Genomic DNA, 23,288 nt, shown 5'->3' with positions numbered 1-23,288 from the left:
AGAAATTAACACCTTCCATAATTCCTTTGAAGCAATCTTTCTCCTAAAAACAAAGGTCCCCCTCCCATAGAACACCCACATATCAGTGTCAGTGAAACTAAACCTGGACAGCAAGATCAAGGAATTCATTCAATCATTCATCCCGCATGTATCTGTTGAATGCTTACCAGGTACAAGACACTGACCTAGGTGTTAAAACCCAGAACTCAGTCTCACCAGAGGGAGAGCAGGACAAAAAAATATGGCAGTGTCTCATTCACGGCCATACCACCCTGAACACACCTGATCTCCTCTGATTTTGGAAGCTGAGCAGGGCCAGGCCTGGTTAGTACTGGATAGTAGAAATGGTAGTGTCTCCTCAGATTCAAAGATGAGGGTCATGGGGTCATCAAACTAAGGGCACAGCTGACTTCCAACTGCTCACTCTTCAGACAAACCCTGAAGACATTTAAGAACAGAAAAGGTAACTCTCCTCATATAAAAATACACTGATTTTCTTTGAGGCAGAACTGACATCCTGACAACCAGTTGCCACTACTATCCCAAAGCAGCTGCTAACCCAGGAAACAGCAAAAATGTCTCCAGTGACTTAAGAAGCCAATAACAAAAGCAGGTGCCAGGTTCAGGGTCCTATTCAGGGAGCAACAAAGATCATTTTCTTCATTGTCTTCCCCTGGCAGCAGTGTCTGGTGGAGAGAAGGGTTGAATTACACCTTGTCCTTCTGGTCTACTGGACAGAAAATGAGTTTGCCACCTGAAGAAAGGGCTGTCCCCAGGGCCATAGCTGCCTCTGCAGGGCTGAAGAAAGGAAGACAAAAGAAGTCAGGCTTCTTACTTAGAAGGAAAGGGCTGAAATGGCAAGACCAAGTGAGGCTTTAAAGACAATTAAGTGTAGGTCTGGCAAAAAGGATACAAAGAGCTCTGCTCACCCTGTGGCCACCCCAGGCCCGGGAAATTACGTGATGTGGATTAGACCTATGCTACAGGGCCCAACAAGAGGCTTTAAAAGAGCCCATGCTTTAGGCTACAGACCCTCAAATAAGCTCACTCTCCTTGAGCCTTTTCTTTTTGGCTGTGGGTCCAAGGAGAAATGGTTGGCTCCTTTGAGTCCTTTCCTCCCTAAGGTGCTTATGTAATACTACAAGATCAAATGAGGTAAGAAGCACTGAGCACCTGAGAGAGAAGGCAAAACACTTGCTTTTAGGATAAATCTGTACCTACAGGACCTCAGATTCTAGCCCCACCTGAGACTAAGTTTCCCCTCTCAGTTTATAAAATCCCCAAATAACCTAAAAGCCTCATTGCCAGGCATTCTGAGGACCTAGGAAAAGATCAGAGGTAAGAGTCACCTTCCACTGCAACAAGGTTATAGATCTCTAGCAGAGAGATGGAAGAGTAGGACATTTATTTCCACAAAGGCATATTGAAACAGCCAGATGTAACAGAGGTCAGGTCAACAGCTTCTTACCTCTCGCAAGAACAGTTTCTCTAATCAACTCCATCTAAACCCAGAGGATACAGCTATACCACTAAGTCAGCTAAAGGTCAGTGCCAGATTAGGAGAACCACATTTGGTTATTTTGAAAAACCTAATGGAAGAAAAGTTCTTGCTGGCTCAACTCACCTGGGCTGTTCTGCCAGCAAATCAAACAAGTCTCCAGAAACATAAGCCACCAATTGCCTTCCTTTTTTTTCCCTTTTTTAATTTGTTTAAGTCACTGGGTTTGTGATGAAGTTCTGGTAGCATTCTTTTGTTGCTTTTCAGCAGAGGAAGAAAGCAAAATAAACATTTTTCAGAAGTCAGATTCCAGACACCAAAAATAACATAATGGAATTTTCCTATGAAGCTGCCTTTTGCTAACAATGAGGCTATATTTAAAAAGAAAGTCCAAGATAGAATATATGGTGGCGAATCCAGAATGTTAGTGTATGAATTCTGAGGAACTTTTTACTCTGACGTCTAAGATAAAATTCTGTGGGAGAACATCACAATGTTGAGGAAGTGCTAAAAGTACCTAACAGGGAGAACCTCAATGAGGGTGTCAACATCTGTTTAAAAAGTAGTGGGTACATATGTATCTGCTGTACATTATCTGTACTTGTCTATATGCTTGAAATACACAAAATTAAAAATTACAGCAATGTGACTAGAAATATTCCATAGAGTTTAAAAAAGAAAAAAAAATTAAAGCAATGAATCAAAGTATCCATCAAATTTACAAGTATACATACCTTTTGAAACAACAATTCCACATTTAAGAATTTTACAGGCCAGGCACGGTGGCTCACGCCTGTAATCCCAGCACTTTGGGAGGCTGAGGCGGGTGGATCACAAGGTCAGGAGATCGAGACCATCCTGGCTAACACGGTGAAACCCCGTCTCTACTAAAAATATAAAACGTTAGCTGGGCGTGGTGGTGGGCACCTATAGTCCCAGCTACTCGGGAGGTTGAGGCAGGAAAATGGCGTGAACCCGGGAGGCGGAGCTTGCAGTGAGCTGAGATCGCACCACTGCACTCCAGCCTGGGCGACAGAGCGAGACTCTGTCTCAAAAAAAACACACAAAAATAAAAATAAAAAAAGAATTTTACCTAAAGATATACATATGCACACCAGGCGCAGTGTCGTACGCCTGTAATCCAGTGCTTTGGGAGGCCAAAGTGGGCAGATCACAAGGTCAGGAGATCCAGACCATCCTGGCCAACATGGTGAAACCCCATCTCTACTAAAAATACAAAATTTAGCTGAGCACAGTGGTGGGAGTCTGTAATCCCAGCTACTCGGGAGGCTGAGGCAGGAGAATCGCTTGAACCTGGGAGGCAGAGGTTGCAGCGAGCCAAGATCGCGCCATTGCACTACAGCCTGGGTAACAAGAGCAAAACTCCATCTTAAAAAAAATTTTAAAAAATATATATTTTATAAAAGACAAGAATATGTGTTCTGAATCCTGATCCCAGTGCTGCCACTGAACACGTACCCTTCTTAATCATTCATATACTCAACAAGCAGTTTTTTTATTCACTACCCTGTGCCAAATTTGTAGAGCACTGAGGATGGAAATGAAGAGCTCTCAGTCTCTTTCCTCTCTCAACTTATAATCTAGTAAGGGAGGCAAACAAGCAAACTAACACATAATATGGTACAACTAATACTGATAAAGAGATGCAGAAGTAAGCAAAAAGGAAGCCTAGTGGCCTAGGTAAGGATTTCCAAAGGAGATGATGCTTGAACTGGGACCTCAGGGTCACAGAGAATTAGAGTGACGGGAACAGAAGTGTTTCAGACAGAGGAAACAAAGTAGAAACATGAAGCATTTAAGCAACTCAAAACAATTTAATATGGCTAGAATGTAGCGTACATTCTACTTTGGAAGAATAATGGCAAGAAATGAAAGCTTTGCATACCATGCTAAAGAAACCAGATTCACCCCAAAGACAATGGAAACCCATTGCAAGGGCTTCCGAGTGACTATTTTTATAATCAGATTTTAATTTTAGAAAGAGCATTCTGGCAATAGCAAAAAGGAAGGGAGGAAACCAATTAGGACACTATAGTTACAGAATATGAACTAAGAAAGTAGTACTGTTATCAAAACAAAGGAAAGGACACAGATTTAAAATGAAATTATACAACATTTGATTTGAGTTGGGGTCCAGTAGGGTGTATGGACAAAGAGAGGGAAGATTCTCAAATGATTCCCAAATATCTCACTTGTGTGCCTGGGTAGAAGATAGTACCTTAAATAAAGTAAGGAATAAGAGAAAGAAGAGCAGGTTTGCCAGAGTAAAGGGTTTCATCTGGAACATGTTGAGTAAAAGACACCTACAGGATATCCAAAAGAAGTCCTCTGGCTCTCAGAGATAAAATCTTGGAGCTCGGAAGAGAAAACTGGCCCAGAGTCACCACAGCAGTTGAAGCTATGAGTACGAATAAAATCACTCACGAAAACTATATAGAGTGCCAAGGACAAAATCCTAGAAAGCATCTTTCTTTAAAGGTCAACAAAGGGAAGATAAATATGAAAATGAGGAAGAAAGAAAATCAGGAGAGGATAAAATCACAAAAGGTTAGGAAAGAAGAAACTTTTAAGGAGAATGGAGGTTTCACAGTGTCAAGTACCACAGAAAGGTCAAGTAAGATCAGAGCTGAAAAATTACCATTGGATTTGGCAATTAGGAGGTGACTGGTGACCTTGACAACTGCAATTTCAGTATAGCAGAGAGGGCTGGAAGCTAAAGGGCAGGTATATACCATTCTGCAAGAATCTTGGAGGAAACAAAGAACATGGCTGTGAAAGGGGATTCTCACTTCACATCTTTCGTTTTCCACTCCCCCTCCCATAATATGTCTGAGTATTTAAGAAAAATAAACAGGAAAATGCACATTAAAATAATGTTAATATTTTAGTAGGTATTAGGTACAGAATGACAGTAATCCAATGTATCATTACCATTACCTTAAAGCAGATTCCATTTACTTTGTAAATCACCAAATATTTTTGACACTGTGCAAAATACAGAGCTGGTAATGTGAGAGACAAAAAAGGTTTATGCCAGGCACAGTGGCTCACGCCTGTAATCCCAGCACTGTGGGAGGCCAAGATGGGCGAATCGATTGAGCTCAGGAATTTGAGACCAGCCTGAGCACATGGCAAAACCCTGTCTCTACTAAAAATACAAAAAAAATTAGCCAGGCATGGTGACATGCACCTGTAACCCCAGTTACTTGGGAGGCTGAGGTGGGAGGATTGCTTGAGTGTAGGAGGTTGCAGCGAGCCGAGATTGCACCACTGCACTTCAGCGTGGGTGACAGTGAGACTGCCTCAAAAAAAAAAAAAAAAAAGTTCATGATACAGTCCCAAGTTCTAGGAGTTTAAAATCCTGTAGAAGAAAGTAATGCATACATACAAACAGGATGTTAAAGTACAATACAAATGATACAGGAAAAAAATATGACTAGCATTAAGTTTAGAAAACTGGAACTAACTTCCAATGGAGTGATCAAAGACGACTTCCTACAGGGCTTTTAGGCAGGTGATGAACAATGGGGTAAGATTAAGACAGTCTTATCTGGCTTAGAAGTGAGAAAGCGGTTGGAGAGAAGGCTAGAGAGGCAATTATGAAGGACTTTAAATATCAGGCTGGGATGACTGAACCCTGGCTCTCTTCTACTGCAGCTCTGTAGTGCCAACTGCTTGCTGAACATTTCCACCTGAGCATGTCACAGCAAACAGAACTGAAATTACTAAAAGTGAATCTGTATCTTTCCTCCCAAAATCAATGCCTTTTATTTTTATTTTTTTTAATTTTATTTATTTATTAATTATTTTATTTTGTTTATTTTATTTTATTTTATTTTTTGACACAGAGTCTCGCTCTGTCACCCAGGCTGGAGCGCAGTGGCACCATCTCAGCTCACAGGGACCTCCACCTCCTGGGTTCAAGTGATTCTCCTGCCTCACCTCAGCCTCCCTAGTAGTTGGGATTACAGGGATGCACCGCCATGCCTGGCTATTTTTTGTCTTTTTAGTAGAGACGGGGTTTCGCCATGCTGGTCTCGAACCCCTGACCTCAAGTGATCCCCCCACCTCGGCCTCCCAAAGTGCTGGGATTACAGGTGTGCCACCACATCCAGCCAATGCCTCCTTTTAACTTCCCACTTCAAGTAATGGCACTATCCTTTACCCAACCCATTCTCAAGTCCTATCAGTTCCTCCAAATACCTCTCCCAGTCATCCTCTTCTGTATTCTAGAGTCACCCTCTCTCTTCTGATCCTCATTACCTCTCGCCTGGATTGTTAAAATAGCCTCAAAAAACTGACTTTCCTTATCCAATTCATGTTGCACATGCTGCTATATTAATATTCCTAGAAACACAGCCTTAATTAAATCATTCCAATGCATAAAACCTCCAATGGCAACATAAAATCTACCAAATGGGGAAAAAATCTCAGTGAAATGTAAAACCCAACCACATGGTAAAACTTTTGTGGAGAGTAGTTTGGCAAAAGTTTTTTAAAGTACTATAAATAACTTTTGACTCAGCAATTCCATTCTTAGGAATTTATCTTTTTAAAAATATGGTTAAGCATGCAAATATATACATGTAAGTATATTGATCTCATTGTTCATAACACCAAACAGTACAAAATTACCTAAAAGTTCAACAATAGAAGACTGTCTCAAGTGCAATGCATCCATACAAGAGAATACTGACAGCAACATATTAATAAATCACGATGCTGATACATATTTTTGACACTGAAAGACTTTCAACATACACTAAGAATTACGTTACAAACTGTTTTTTTTCCAAATATGTATTACATGCATATTTGCACAAGAAAATATTTGAAAGAAAACATCAAAATAGCCGGGCGCGGTGGCTCAAGCCTGTAATCCCAGCACTTTGGGAGGCTGAGACGGGCGGATCACAAGGTCAGGAGATCGAGACCATCCTGGCTAACACGGTGAAACCCCGTCTCTACTAAAAAATACAAAAAACTAGCCGGGCGAGGTGGCGGGCGCCTGTGGTCCCAGCTACTCCGGAGGCTGAGGCAGGAGAATGGCGTAAACCCGGGAGGCGGAGCTTGCAGTGAGCTGAGATCCGGCCACTGCACTCCAGCCTGGGCGACAGAGCCAGACTCAGTCTCAAAAAAAAAAAAAAAAAAAAAAAAAAAAGAAAACATCAAAATATTTATAGCAGTTATAAACGGTAGGATTTTAAGTCATTTTAATTTTATATTTTTATTTATTATTTTAAAATCTTCTTACAACAAACATGAATATTCTGTGAAGTAAAAAGGGGAGGGGAGACTCTGCCACAACTGATACCCAACAGTAGCATAGCTCTTTCAGATTTTTCTAAACATTCTTTATCTGGAGAAAGCAGGAACTCTATATACAGCCCAACAATTCTACAAATTGTTTATGGCACCAAAAAACAAAGATGAAGAAAGTACAGCCTGCAGTCACTGAACTCATGGTCTAGGGGAGGCTGACAATTAAACAGAAAACTGTAAAATAAAGATGATAAACACTATCACAAAGGGATGTACATCCTACCATAAGAACTCAGACAAAAAGGTAAGTGAAATTTTTTACTGGTTGGGATAGAAGGAAAGAATCAGGAACACTATTAAAATCTATTAAGTTTTGAGTTGGGACAAAAGATTACAGTATGAACAAGTATTTGTGAGGCAGAAAAAGTAAAAAGATCATTCAAGGCATAGAAAACAACATAAACAAGGGGTGAAACTGGTCATCAGTTTTTAAGAGGAAATGTGGCGTGAGCACTGGCATAAGTCAAAGAAGACAAGAGTCTAAAATAGGGCAGTGAGTCTAGCCAGGAAAGAATAGCTGTTGAGATATTTTTCAGCTAGACAAACAGAACTTAGTGTCCAATCAGATGTGGAAAATAAATAGGGCCAAGTAGGGTGGCTCATGCTTATAATCCCAGCACTTTGAGAGGCCAAGGCAGAAGGACTGCTTGAGGCCAGGAGTTCGAGACCAGCCTTGGTGGTATGTGCCTGTAGTCCCAGCTACTTGAGGGGCGAGGCAGGAGGACAGCTTGAGCCTGGGATATTCAGGTTGCAGTCAGCTAAGATTGTGCCACTGTACTCCAGCCTGGGCAGCAGAGCAAGACCCTGTTGAATAAGAAAGAAGGAAAAGAAAGGAGGAAAAGAAAGAAAGAAGGGGAGGGAGGGAGGGAGGGAGGGAGGGAGGGAGGGAGGAAGGAAATGAAAGAGAAAAGGGAAGGAAAAAGAAAAGAAAAGAGAAGGAAGGAAGGAAGGGAGGGAGGGAGGGAGGACGGGAGAGGAGAGGAAGAAAAGGGAAAAGGGGAAGGGAAGGAGAGGAGAGAAGAGAGGAAAGGAGAGGAGAGGAGAGGAGAAGAGAGGAGAGGAGAAAGGAGAAAGGAGGGGAAAGGGGAAAAGGGAAAGGGGAAAGGAAAGGGAAAAGAAGAAAAGAAGGAGGGAGGGAGGGAGCGGAGGAGGAGGAGAGGAAGAGGGAGAAGGAGGAGGAGAGGAACAGGAGAAGAAGAAGGAAGAAGAAAGAAGGAAAAGAAGAAGAAAATAAAGGAAGACAAATATTTGTGGGTACCCAGTAGGTGTATATATTTATGGGTTACATGAGATATTTTGATATAGGCATGCAATGTATACTAATCACATCAGGGTAAATAGGGTATCCATCACCTCAAAAAATTTGTGTTTCAAACAATCCAATTAAACTCTTTTAGTTATTTTTAAATGAACAATTAAATTATTCTTACTATAGTCACCCTGTTGCACTAGTGAATACTAGGTTTTATTTAGTCTTTTAATTTTTTTGCATCCATTAACCATCCCCCACTTCCCTGTGATTCCAAACCCCCTTCCCAACTGCAGTGACATGATCTCAGCTCACTGTAACCTTCACCTTCTGGGTTCAAGCAATTCTCATGCCTCAGCCTCCCGAGTAGCTGGGACTACAGGTGTGCGCCACCATACCCGGTTAGTTTTTGTATTTTTAGTGGAGACGGGGTTTCGCCATGTTGGCCAGGCTTGTCTTGAACTCCTAACCTCAAATGATCCGCCCACCTCAGCCTCTCAAAGTGCTGGGATTACAGGCGTGAGCTACTGTGCCTGGCCCACATTTTCTTTATCCATTCATCTGTTGATGGACACTTACGTTGCTTCCAAATCTTGGCTATTGCGAACAGGCTGCAATAAACATGGGAGTCCAGATAGCTCTTCAATATACTGATTTCCTTTCTTTTGGGTATATACCTAAGGAGTGGGGTTACTAGACTGTATGGTAGCTCTATTTTTAGTTCTCCAAACCATTCTCCATAGTGGTTGTATAAGCTCAGTTCTGGATACATTACATGCAAATTTCTGTAGGCGACAAAGTGGAAAAGGACAGTAGTCATTTGGAAATACACGTTTGGACCTGGGGGAAAAGCTCATACGATAGGTAGTTACAGATTCTGGTAAGAGAGTCATCACTGTACACACAGATGAAGTTCCTAAATGAAATTACCAGAGTAGGTCAGCTCATCCAGAGACAGCACACAGTCAGGGAAGGAAAGAGGTCCAAATGGTGTTAAATGCTGTTACAAGATGAAACAGCATAAGAACAAAAAGAGGCTGCTGAGTTCTGCAAGCAAGTCATCACACGCAAGAGCCTTTCATTGGGATGGTGGGCACAAAGCTTGGCTATAGTGGTTCACAATGACTAAAGGAGTAGAAGAAAGGCTGTTGAGATGGTTTGGTGGTAAAGAAAAAAAAAGCACAGAAAGTTAGTCTGAAGAAGAGATAAGCTTAAAGGAATTTTTATCTTAGGATGGAGAAAACCCGAACATATTTACAAAGAGTCACTAGGAAGGGAGGAACTAAGAACACAAAAAATATATGTACATGCCCAGAGACCTGCCTCTGAAATAGGAGGGAATGTGGTAAGGACTGGTAAAGGCTACAGATAAATTGAGATGTAAAAGGCTAAATGACTTATTGAGAGTTTATAAGGTGGGGTGGAGCAACAAGTTTGAAGAGAATGGTGAAAGTCTGGAATGGCTGCTATAGAAAAAAATGAATGGCAGTCAACCAGAAGAGAATAAAAACGTTTCAGGATAGGATTGAGAGCCAAGCTGTGGCTGGAGCTCATAAATCTGTAACAGAGTCAGTCAGTACACTGTTATGCAGTGGCACTCAGTAGCTCAGTGGAGAAAATGAACACAGGTTCAGCAATGGGGATAGAAAAGAAAGGTGTGGAAGAAAAAAAAGAGATCTGAGAATGCCAGTACAAGCCCTATTGTACGTGACAGGTCAGGAAGCACTGACACCATAAAGGGGCTGATAGACTGGGAAATAGCAGAGAACAGGTTTAATGTGCATAAAGGAAAGGATAAGTGGAAAAAAGGAGGTTGTGACCAGATTCTGGGATGTCTAGGAGGAATTGAGCAATTGCACGTCACCTAAAATACCCTCCCCCAAAAAACTTAGTCATCTATAAGACCAAAACTGGTGAGGCAAAGTGGCTCATACCTATAATCCCAGCACTTTGGGTGGCCAAGGAGAGAGGATCATTTAAGCCCAGGAGTTTGAGACCAGCCTGGGCAACATAGTGAGACCTTGTCTCTTTTTTTTTTAAAAAAAAAAAAGGACCAAAATTGATGCCATGCTGATTTCCCGGCCATGCTCTGACATATAAACTAGTTCTTCAAATGGGGCTGACACCTCACATGTTGTTAGAAGGGAATTCCAATGAGAGACTGGCAGGGTGAAGTTCTCCTCTAAGCTGCTTCCTTCCTTAAGATTTGATCTGGATCTCTGGGTGCAATATCAGTAACTTCAATAACTTGAGATTATGAGAGTTCTCATGTATGTGGAGTTGCTAAAAATAAAAGTTTAAGAAATTGCTGGCTGGGCGTGGTGGCTTATCCCTGTAATCCCAGCACTTTGGGAGGCCAAGGCAGGTGGATCACCTGAGGTCAGGAGTTCGGGACCAGCCTGGCCAACATGGTGAAACCCCGCCTCTATTGAAAATACAAAAATTAGCTGGGTATGGTGGCAGGCACCTGTAATCCCAGCTACTTGGGAGGCTGAGGCAGGAGAATCGCTTGAACCTGGGAGGCGGAAGTTGCAGTAAGCCGAGATCATGCCATTGCACTCCAGCCTAGGCAACAGAGCAAGACTCCGTCTCAAAAAAAAGACCAGGCGCAGCAGCTCACACCTGTAATCCCAGCACTTTGGGAAGCCGAGGTGGGTGGATCACGAGGTCAGGAGATCGAGACCATCCTGGCTAACATGGTGAAACCCCGTCTCTATTAAAAATGCAAAAAAATTAGCCGGGCATGGTGGCAGGCGCCTGTAGTCCCAGCTACTTGGGTGGCTGAGGCAGGAGAATAGCATGAACCCGGGAGGCGGAGCTTGCAGTGAGTGGAGTGCACTGCAGGCTGGGCGACAGAGCAAGACTGTCTCAAAAAAAAAAAAAAAATGAAAGAAAGAAAAGAAAAAGAAATTGCCCCTCAGGGTCTTGGAACTAGCCAATGTAGGACAACTGTCACTGTCCTTCCCAAAGCCTTGGATCTTTCCCCCAGTGGTAAGATATAACAGTAAGGGCAACCTGCATAAGAAGTGTACTCAACAGAGAGGCAGAAGTTGGGGTCTGCAAATAACGTAAGTAACCTCCAGGATGAGGGTGGGAAAGTGAGTTTACTTCCTTTCACTGCAAATGGAAAGACTGAATCTAATCCTTGAGCCCTTACCTCACAAGGGCAGGAAACCCTAAATAAGCCACTTGCTCATTCTCTACAGATCTAGCTCCCCTCTATCCTATTATCCTGGCCTGATGCAAAAAGACAAAGAGATTCCAATCCTCTCCAAGATGTTACAAATGAACCAAACACTGCCACCAGAAAGTGTATCTTCGATACACCAAAAAGTATATCAAAAGCTAGCTTGCATCAATAATTCACTCTAAGAGCCCCAACTTCCTTCCAAACCTTTTCCTATGGCCCAAAGACAAGGGGTACAATGATTATGAAAAGTAACTTCTGATATTAAGGTACATTGAGAGAAAGAATAAAAATTCAAGGGTTAGTTGGCTATCTTGATAAGCATTTGGAATGTGGCTACCACAATCAGCCTGATCTGCCATTCCATTTGGACTGAGATGGGCCTCCTGTGTAAGATAGAAAAAGTAACTCCAAATGATTGTTTAATGCAGCTCTGGTTCACCTTCACTTGGGTCACCGCCTTCCTTTGCTCACAAACACTTAATTGTCCCTGAAAAGTAGGTCAGCGCCTTGTGAAACAAGCTGGAAGGAGAGCTAAGATCCAACCTATCACTCCAACAGGCTTGGAGAGGCCCAAGCTGTGTCTAGGAGACCAAAACCAGTCAACAGTGCAATTTGCCAAGAGCGCTCCAGGTGCTCCAGGTGGTAACCTGGCTACTGTCATTCCTAGGTGGTGACTCAGCAGGCTGGGAAAGCAGAAGATGCAGGATGCAGTGCTGAGGCTCATGTCAGCCTGGTAAATACTTGTTCCACTCTGATAGCTAATGAGGTGTCCCTAACTAGCCATCAGAATGGAAGGGGCAAGAGGTGAACAATCAGAATGCTAAACTCTCTTCCACTGTCCATATGGTCCCTTCTGTAGAATACCAAGCATTGCTCAACCATAAATGGAGCTGCCTGAGCTTCTCCCCACTCCTTCCCCCAAATATTTTCTTCAGGGCACCCAAAAATAAACACTGCTCCTTGCCCATGAGCTAGAGGTACATTCATAGCACTGTAAGCTGTCATTTGCAGTATGCTTGATGAAGGTGTCAAATTTTTTTAACAGGATACATCTTGTTCCTGGGTCCAAATAGTCCATCCATCCAGGATTTTAAGGTGGGAGAGACTCCCCCATCAAATTTCCTCTAACCTCAAATTGGTTAGTTCACTAAATATAGGATATTGCTTCAAAGTAAAAAAGAAGGGGCCCAGGGAGATGAGGCAACAGGAGGCTGGCAGTTTGGGAAATAGCTACCAGAGGGTCAGCTGCCCAGCTGTCTCTGGAATCTGAAGACTTCCAAACCTAACAACTGCCTTTCTCAGGAAGAATCAAAACTATGTGAGGCAGCTGTGGAGGATAAAGGCTACAGAGCCCAACTTTTGAAGCCAGTAGCAAACCACTTCCTTAGCCATTGTTCCCCACAAAAAGCAAACGCTGCCAGAACTGCCTGCAGACCAGATACCAGCTCTAAGAAAGAGAAATGTGAAAAGGAGTCAGTTATCTCTTTGGCAAACAGAGAGCACAGGCACCTCCCTCTATCTCCCTCAAGTTCTCAGGTAATAAAACCAAAACCACTAGCAATTCCAACCTTTCCAAATTCTGACTATACAACTTTCCATTCTCTTCTAGTCTCATGTACCTTTCTTCCTCCTGGTCCCCCACTTCCCACCCTATCCCCCAAGATACATGCATTTCATCTTTCCAAATCTAAGGTAGAATCAGAACATGTAAACTAATACCTGATTTTGTACTTTTAAAAATTATTTATTAGATTTAAGTTCAATAACTAGACTCTAAAATCTACAAGGCAAGAAACATGTCCTATCCCCATTACTGTAGCTAAGACTGCATGCTTACTACGAACCAAGCACCATTTTAAGCACTTTACACATTATTTCATTCAATCTCTGTCAGAATCCTATGATATATGTGGTAACAGTAAAACACTTTACAGATGAGAACTGAAGCACAGAAAGGTTCAAGAACTTGCCCAAGTTCAGTTAATAAATGGCAGAGCTGAGATTCAAACCTCGGCAGCTTGAGTCCATGCTCTTAACACCTATATGCCAAAGTGGTATATTTGTGGTCCCCAGACCAGCAGCATCAGCATCTCCTGAGAACTTTTGAGAAACACAATTTCTCAAGCCCCACCTCAGACCTACTGAATCAGAACTAAGGGTGGGACCCAGCAATCTGTGTTTTAACATGCCCTCCAGATGATTCTGACGCAGGCTCAAGAGTATATTCAACAAGTTATGCTGCTTCTGCTTTTCACTCTTTGAGCTACACCCAAGACAGACAGGCATTCAGGAGGAACTTAATAGTGTGAAAATATTATGAACAACTGATTATAGAATAATGTTTGAGGCTGGGCGCGGTGGCTCAAGCCTGTAATCCCAGCACTTTGGGAGGCCAAGGCAGGTGGATCACGAGGTCAGGAGATCGAGACCATCCTGGCTAACATGGTGAAACCCCGTCTCTACTAAAAATACAAAAAACTAGCCGGGCGTGGTGGCGGGTGCCTGTAGTCCCAGCTACTCGGAGGCTGAGGCAGGAGAATGGCGTGAACCTGGGAGGCGGAGCTTGCAGTGAGCCGAGATCGCGCCACTGCACTCCAGCCTGGGTGACACAGCGCGAGACTCCGTCTCAAAAAAAAAAAAAAAAAAAAAAAAAAAAAAAGAATAATGTTTGAGTACATGAGAATTCTAGAGCCAAACTGTGAAACCTAACTCTGCTGCTTACCAGCTGTGTGTCCCTGGGCAAGTCACTATGCTCTCCTGTTCTTCAGTTTCATCCAGTGTAAAATGGAGATAGGTTGTGAGGATTAAATTAGTTGATTTGACATAAAACATTTACAACAGTGACTGGCACTTTTTTTTTTTTTTTTGAGACGGAGTCTCACTCTGTCACCCAGGCTGGAGTGCAGTGGTGCAATCTCGGCTCAATGCAACCTCCGCCTCCTGGGTTCAAGAGATTCTCCTACCTCAGCATCCCGAGTAGCTGGGATTACAGATGTGCGCCACCACACCTGCTAATTTTCATATTTTTAGTAGAGACGGGGTTTCACCATGTTGGCCAGGATAGACTCAACCTCCTGACCTTGTGATCCACCTGTCTCAGCCTCCCAAAGTGCAGAGATCACAGGCATGAGCCACTGTGCCCAGTCGCCTGGCACTTATTAAGCGCCCTATAAGCTCTTATTAACTATGGTCTTTGATCCATTTTACAATTAAATTCAATAAATGTTTATTAGGCATCTATGTGTGAGGCACTGTGCTAGGTACATGCATTCATCAACATTTCTTGAATTTGTCAGCCTTTTAGCAATGTTTATTGAAGCCTTATTATATGCAATACTCTGTGCTATGGGATGTTACAGACAAAGAATAAGGCATTAACTTTTCATCTAAGGACAGTACAAAGTAGTAGGCCAGATGTGACATTTACACAAGTAACTCTAACCCATACTAGCAAGTGATAAGAATCATAAGATAGCATTGTTTGGTGGAAAGAACATGGGATTTGAGGTCATAAGATTTAGATTTATGCTAGGTATGGTGGCTCATGCCTGTAATCCCAGCACTTGGGAGGACTAAGGCAGAAGGATCATTTCAGGTCAGGAGTTCAAGACCAGCCTGTGCAACACAGTGAGACTCCATCTCTACAAAAACCACAAAAATTTAGCTGGGTGTAGTGGCATGCGCCTATAGTCCTAGCTACTCAGGAGGCTGGAGTGGGACAATCTCAAGAGCCCAGGAGTTTGAGGCTGCAGTGAGCCATGTTTATACCACTGTACTCCAGCCTGTGCAACAGCAAGACCCTGTCTCTAAAAAAAAAATTTCAAAAAAAAAAAAAAAGGTTTAGTTCTAAAGATGGGTAACCTCACGCAAGTTACTTAATCTCCTTAAGTCTTAATTTCCTCAGCTGTAAAACAGGAGGGATAAACAACATCTGTGAGGTTCGAATGAGCTAATACATGTGAAAACATTTTGTAACAGACTATGAATGCTGTCAGTTATTACTATTACTTTTAAGTGCATTTCTTTCAATAATATTATGTCAATTCAGGAAGATGATATGACTTGTATCTGAGACAATCAGAGAAGGAGCCACAAAAAGTAACATTTGAGATGCATATGTAAGGACCAAATATAATGTAGAAATTAAAGGAAAATGCAGGCACAGAAAACAGCATGAGCAAAGGCATGAAAGCAGGAAAACTAGGGAAAAAAAAAAAGCAGAAAGCACTAGTTCACTTTAGCTGGAATATAAAGAATAGTGGCAAACTTGGGAGGCTGAGATGGGAGGATCACTTGAGGTCAGGAATTTGAGACCAGCCTGGCCAACATGGTAAAACCCCTTCTCTACTAAAATACAAAAATTAGCTGGACGTCGTAGGGGACACCTGTAATCCCAGTTACTTGGGAAGCTGAGGCAGGAGAATCGCTTGAACCTGGGAGGCGGCAGAGGTTGCAGTGACAGAGCGAGACTGTCTGAAAAAAAAAAAAAAAATATATATATATATAGTGGCAGATAACATTAAAAAAAGGTAAAGGGTGAACAAGAGGAAAAAAATCTGTTCAATTTCCCCCCATAAGCAGGCATCTTTGGTAATTCAAGTAGGAATAAATGACGAGACAGTTGATTAAAGTTAGTTTTAGTAGTTATCTGTGAATTTGAAGTATTCAGCATGCCTTGTACTCCATTTTCACAGGGTGATTAAGAGCCAGCTATATCATATGCATGTAACATGGAATACCCAAAATTACGTAGCTTGTGCAGAGGCCAGTTTGAAAATGATACTGTCATTCCTCATCAAAGCTTCTCCAGACAACTCATAAAAATTATTTGGCCTGCCGGGCGCGGTGGCTCACGCCTGTAATCCCAGCACTTTGGGAGGCCGAGGCGGGCGGATCACAAGGTCAGGAGATCGAGACCACGGTGAAACCCCGTCTCTACTAAAAATACAAAAAATTAGCCGGGCGCGGTTGTGGGCGCCTGTAGTCCCAGCTACTCGGGAGGCTGAGGCAGGAGAATGGCGTGAACCCGGGAGGCGGAGCTTGCAGTGAGCCGAGATCGCGCCACTGCACTCCAGCCTGGGCGACAGAGCGAGACTCCGTCTCAAAAAAAAAAAAAAAAAAATTATTTGGCCTTAGGCCAGGCGCGGTGGCTCACGCCTGTAATCCCAGCACTTTGGGAGGCAAGGCAGGCAGATCACCTGAGATCAGGAGTTCGAGACCAGCCTGGCCAACATGGTAAAACCCTGTCTCTACTAAAAATACAAAAATTAGCCAGGCATGGTGGCACACACCTGTAATCCCAGCTACTCAGGAGGCTGAGGCAGGAGAATCATTTGAACCTGGGAGGTGGAGGTTGCAGTGAGCCGAGATTGCACCATTGCACTACAGCATGGGTGACAGAGCAAGACTCTGTCTCAAAAAAAAAAAAAAAAAAAAATTTATTTGACCTTTAAAACCTTTCAATATCATTATTGAAATGAAAGAAAGCTGTGTTCATCTAACACCAGCCATTCTTCAAGTGTTTGTTAGGACCTTTACTTAAACACAACATGAGATACACTCATTTTTGTTTTGTTTTGTTTTGATTCATTGTTTTTTTTACAAGAAACTATTTCAACAAGATCCTTGAGTGACAGGTAGCACATAATCCAGAGTAGCACAAATTTTTTGAAATAGAAATTGAAGCTTCCAATACTGTTTCAGATTTTTTTTTTTTTAGACTGAGTCTTGTCTGTTGCCCGGGATGGAATGCAGTGGCATGATCTCGGCTAACTGAAACCTCCGCCTCCCAGGATCAAGCGATCCTCCTGCCTCAGCCCCTTTACTAGTAGCTTGGATTACAGGCACGTGCTACCATGCCCAGCTAATTTCTATACTTTTAGTAGAGACGGGGTTTCTCCATGTTGGCCAGGCTGGTCTCGAACTCCTGACCTCAGGTGATCCACCCACCTCGGCCTCCCAAAGTGCTGGGATTACAGGCATGAGCCACCACGCCTGGCCTCAAGACAAATTTTTTTTAAGTCTTGTATGTTCATAGAGTTGAATGAGATAATGCAATACTTTTAATCGAGCAATCCGTACTTGCTTGCCAAAGAGCACCTGAAGATTAAAAAAAAACTGGGGCACAGTGGCTCATGCCTATAATCCCAGTTCTTTGGGAGGCCAGGGCAGAAGGATGGCTTGAGCCCAGGAGTTTGAGACCAGCCTGGGCAATACAATGAGACTTCATCTTTACAAAAAATTTAAAAATTAGCCAGGTGTAGTGGCACAAGCCTGTAGTCTCAGATACTTGGGAAACTGAGGTGGGAGGATCCGTTGAGCCTGGGAGACAGACGTTACAGTGAGCTATGATTGCACCACTGCACTCCAGTCCGTGCGACAGAACAAGAGCCTGTCTTTAAAAAAATTAGACTGGGTATGGTGGCTCACGCCTGTAACCCCAACTTTGGGAGGCCGAGGCACACAGATCACTTGAGGCCAGAAGTTCGAGACCAGCCTGGCCCACAGGGCAAAACCCTGTCTCTACTAAAAATACAAAAGTTAGCCAGGCATGGTGGTGTACATCTGTAACTACAGATACTCAGGAGGCTAAGGCATGAGAATCTCTTGAAACCGGGAGGTGGAGGTTGCAGTGAGCTGAGATCGCACCACTGCATTCCAACCTGGGCAACAGAGGAAGACTCTGTCTCAAAATAAAACAAAACAAAACAAAACAAAATAAAATAAAACAAAATATAAATAACGAACTTTGAAAAAAGTCCATTTTTAGTTGACAAAGAGTAAATATAACTTGGTCATGTCACATATTTTATATTTAAAATCCAACCTTCAGTTTTGCAGAAAGTTGCATGAGGAAAAAACATGAACTTCCAAGAAGCAAGGAAAAGTTAAACTTCAAATTTCAAACTGAACACTCTTATGCTTGTCTTTATTCTACTGTCATACAAGTGCCCCCTACTGTCGCTCATATTTAATCTGTTTCTCTAAAATAGGTTCTTTTTTAAAATTCATTTTTCTTTAGTCATATATACATATACAACCTTAGCTGACTAATACTAAATATGATTTTTATTAATTTAATATAGAATTAATTCACTTTTATTATGCAGACAGCATAAAATCATCCTGAGTAGCTTTTGAGAGAAAACCGGTCTCTAGGCTTTGGAGGTACAAAAGCAGGTAATATGAGGGTAGGCCAATTTGCATAGGGGAGTGCACTGAGGTGACGTGTCTCTATGTCCATGACACAACTGGGCAAAAAATCCCAATGCCACTGTAGTCCCCTCAGGCACAGAGCGGGAACTGGGGACAAACCAGTATAAACCACCCGTTCCACTCTATAAACAAATAGGAGAATCCACAGTTGGAGATACAAGGGTTTGGAGGAACTACTGCCTCTCCTTCCCACCCTCCACCCATGTCCAGCATAAGTACAGGACACAGAAGCTAGGCTCCCGGACTTTTTCAGGTCTAACCTGGAGGGCAGAAAAATCACAGCTGGATAGTAGCCTTTCTTCAGAATTTTGGTAGACACTGTAAGAGCCTGTCTAAGCTGTCAAGGCCCTTCTGCTAAGGCTCTTTATACTTGGAACCCCTTGGAAACCTCTCACATTATCCTGGACCCATTTCCAATGCATGCATTCTGGTGGTGGGCTGCATTGAGGAGAACCCAGAGAAGAACATGTGGCTCCTTTACTGTGTCAAGTATCAATAATGGGATATTTGTTGTGTGTATATATGTATGTATGTGTGTGTAGACATATGCGTGTACACACATAGGTACACACATCCTAAAAATACTGCCCTGGAAAGCCAGCCTGGCACATAGTTGGCTGTTCGCTGTACTCATCACCCCTCAGCTACACAGCAATTTCCTCTCAGCCTTTGACCTCTGCAAAACAATCCAAGAGTCTAGACATGTCACCACTCCAAGAATCCCATTCACAGTAGGAGCAAAGGAGAGAGGGAGAGAAGCAAGATAGACAAACTGTAAGCACACAGAGTAGTTTATCACTGAGAAAAAGTAGACTAGGAGGCAAAATTTTTTTTCCTAGAATTCTACCAGGTCTGGACCCTCCGTATGGGGTTCAGTAGGTCCATCATTCATCAGACTCCTATCAGAATAGGTCCTGCAAGCAAAACCCAGAGAGAGAAAGTCAACACACAAACAAAGATATTGTTCTACTTCATCCTCTTCTCCCCAGCTTTGAAGCCTTTGAACGAACCTTAGAGAATCAATACATCACTATTAAAAATAATCTGGCCAGGCGCAGTGACTCACGTCTGTAATCCCAGCACTTAGGGAGGCCAAAACAGGTGATCAGGAATTCAAGACCAGCCTGGTCAACATGGTGAAACCCCGTCTCTACTAAAAAAAATACAAAAATTAGTCAGGCGTAGTGGCACACATCTGAAATCCCAGCTACTCGGGAGGCTGAGGCAGGAGAGTCACTTGAATCCAGGAAGCAGAGGTTGCAGTGAGCGGAAATCGTGCCATTGCACTCCAGCCTGGGCGACAGAGCAAGACTCCGTCTAAATAAATTAATTAATTAAATAAAATGTTAAACAAAATAAAAATAATCATATTATTAGCAAGCCAGGTATCCATCAACAGATGAATGGATAAATAAAATGTGGTAGATACATAAATGGAATATTATTTAGCCTTTTAAAGAAGAAGGAAATTCTGGCACATGCTACAACATGAATGAACCTTGAGGATATTATGCTACATGAAATAAGCCAGACACAACAGGACAAATACTGTATGATTCCACTACACAGAGTAGTCAAATGCATAGAAACAGAAAGTAGAATCGTGGTTGCCAGGGGCTAAGGAGGGGGAAGGTGAGTTATTGTTTAATGGGTTTAGAATTTTAGTTTAAGATGAAAAAGTTCTGAAGATGGATAATAGTGATGGCTGAACAACAATCAAGTGAATGCACTTGATGCCACTAAATTTACCCTTACAAATGGCTAAAATGCTAAATGTTATGTTAGTGTATTTTATCATAATAAAATCAATCGTATTGTTATTATGACTCCTACTAACAAAAAACAAGATACAATTACATACTATGTGCCAACAAATGTGCTTTACGTATATTAACTCATTTAACCTTTACAAAAACTCTGCAACATGGTTATCACCACCAATGTTTTACAAATGAGGAATTAGGAAAAGCACCTAGTTGAGGGGGGTTACGTGACTGTTTAAGACCACAGAGCTAGTGAGATCCAAAGCCAGGGTTCCTTTCCACTGTAAGATGCTGCTTTCTACCCTAGAGGGAAAATGTATCTGATACTACAAAATAAAAGAAAACTGAAAACCCCTGGAGCAAGAATGGTCAACAACAGAGGTAAAAGGAAGAATGTACTGTTAAACGTTAGGGGCATGCTCCCTGATTCCACTTATTCTTGTTAAGATTGTTCTTCTGATGATAATATCTAAGAACTTTAAATGCAGCAAATACCTGCCCATGCAAATCCCTAGCAAACTAGGAAAAGCTGTTTGTAATACCCACAAAACCCAAAAACAAAACTTCTCATAACCTACCTACCATGCAATTCCCTATTTTGTAAGAATTTTTCTGAACTTCTTCAAGGTCAAGAAGAAACCTAATAATTCATCAAAGAAAAAGAAACTCTAGAAAAGATGAATAAGTTCTGGAGATGTATTGTACAGCATGGTGTCTATAGCAATAACAATGTATTGTATACTTGAAAATTCTGGAAGTAGTAAATCTTAAATATTCTCATCACACAAAACTATGTGAGGTGATAGATATGTTAACTAGCTTGATTTAATCATTCCACAATGTATACATATATCAAAACATCACATTGTACACCATAAAGATACACAATTTTTATGTATCAATTATACCTTTATAAAGTTGGGAAAAATAAAAAACAGACAAGAAGAAGGAGGAGGAGGAGGAGAAAGGAAGAGGAGGACGAAAAACGAGAAAGGAGAAAGGAGAAGAAGGAGAAAATCTTAGAGTTAAACACACACAACTATAGTAAGAGTCTGTTACAAAATTAAACCCCAGACCCTCAAACACTAAGCAAAGCTTCACTACAAACAAAAGGGATCACAATGACTGCCTCCCCACTGATCTCTCTTCCAGGCCTCTGCTCTCACTCCAGATGAATCAGGAACAGGCCAGACAGGACCGGCAGCTCTTGGTTAGGAAAACAAGTGGCTGTGCAGGTCCATAGGTGGCGCTGCTAGTTAGCAACGAGATCCCACCACACCCCATACCCCCAGCCCCAGAGTGGAAGCAGCAGAGTCTGCTGGTGAGGACAGAGGACAGGAAATCTGGACAGCCAGATTCCTGTCCCAGTCTGTGTCACTCAGTCAGGGATCAAGGGGCATCCAGCCAGGTTCCATTCCAAGGGTGGTGTCACTTCCCCCAGGGACTAACAGTTGTTCTCCAGCGGATCTAGGCACGAAAAGGGCTGAGTAGGGGATGTGGCAAGAGCGGAATCCACAGCATGTAGATCCCCATGAGGGACTAAGCTTTTCTACCCTATAGGGGAGAAGGGGCTCTACCAGTGCAGGTCAAGTAGACACAGCCCAGGAAAGGGATTCAAAACAATCTTCTTAGAGCCTGTGTCTCTCCCATGGGAACAAAGAAGCTTGGGTTCATGTATGTGCTTTGAATTCCTCAAATGAAAGCCATTCTGATTAAAACAAAAGCCTCCTTCCTTCCCGCCCCCAATATACCAAATGATTTATAGTCATCAAGTGTCTCCTGGTACTCAAAAAATACGCTATCAAACAGGAAATGAAAAAAAATACCCATTTCTTCCAGAAGGAAGGGGGAGGGATCACATCACATCCCTGTAGAGACAGGAAATCAGCTGATCAGGATCCAAGCCATGCTCTGGGAAATGACTACTCAGTTTTCAATACAGGGGGCGGTGCAGTTCCTCTTAGGCTTCAGTCACTCCCTAGGTAAGAATTTCCAAGCAGGGCCATCTTGTTATGGAGTGTTGTGTATTTACTAGTTAAATGTGGGAAATAAAGGCACTCCAATGCCTGCTGCCAACCGAAAGCACGGCTCCTCAAACTTCCTTTTTACTGATGGACACGGGGAAAAGAGCCAAAAAGTAATGCTTGCACAACACCCAGTGAAACCACAGGGACCTTTACCAACAGCTACAGGTGACCCCAATATTTAAAGTCTGCATCCACCCAATCTGAGGTTGTGATTGGGTGTAGGTACAAACCAGAGGCTAAGACTTTTCTTGTTTGCCAACAACAATTATCATAATAATAGCTTTACATTTCCGCAGTGCAGGGCTAGGAGGGACTCAATGCTCCCTTTCTCCACTCCCAATCTAATTCTGAGCCCCTTCCTTTACTGAGGGATATCCCTCCATTTGAGGGGAATGGGCAGGTACCTTTAGTCCCTGCTACAAAGGTGGCAGTGCCTTGTCCAAGGTAGTCAGATGGAACACTTCTAAAGGTTCTCCATGTAAAGGAACTGCAAAATAACTGTTACTCTAAAAATTGTTAAGCAAGTTGGGTGCAGTGTCTCATGCCTGTAATTCCAGCTACCCAGGAGGCTGAGGCAGGAGGATCACCTGAAGGCAGCAGTTCGAGACCAGCCTAGGCAACACTGCAAGACCCCATCTCTAAAAAATAAATAAGTAAACAAAAATTTTAAATCCTTAGGAAACAAAAATTCCCTATATCATATCCACAAAAATTCCTTTATCCATCTCCACTTTCTAATAATGTCTCCCAATTCAATATGCTAAGCATGCATCTGTCTACAGTAAATGCATTTAAAGTTTCCCTCCACTATTCAATGCAACATACATTTATAGACACTTTAAGCTGGACACTATCCTAAATAAAGATAAGTGAGATGTTCTCGCAGCTCTCAAGGTGCTCACAGTCTTATGGAGGGAAAAAAAAAAAGCAAATAACTTGTTATTCAGAGGGATCTGACATCGAAAAGGAAAAACAGGCGCTGGACAAGGTGTCTCACACCTAT

General features: G+C 42.5%; 2 protein-coding genes across 3 annotated transcripts in view; one reads left to right on the top strand and one right to left on the bottom strand.

The window, feature by feature from the left end:
* Positions 1-23,288, top strand: part of MYCBP (MYC binding protein) — a 657,065-nt gene that overhangs the window by 343,953 nt on the left and 289,824 nt on the right. The window lies entirely within an intron of this gene.
* MACF1 (microtubule actin crosslinking factor 1) overlaps positions 1-23,288 on the bottom strand; it is a 387,658-nt gene that overhangs the window by 332,576 nt on the left and 31,794 nt on the right. The window lies entirely within an intron of this gene.

Source organism: Macaca thibetana, chromosome 1 (assembly GCF_024542745.1).
Source record: "Macaca thibetana thibetana isolate TM-01 chromosome 1, ASM2454274v1, whole genome shotgun sequence".
NCBI classification, from domain to species: Eukaryota; Metazoa; Chordata; class Mammalia; order Primates; family Cercopithecidae; genus Macaca; species Macaca thibetana.
The sequence above is the reverse complement of the archived record's forward strand: the minus strand, read 5'-3'. Positions and strand labels throughout refer to the sequence as shown.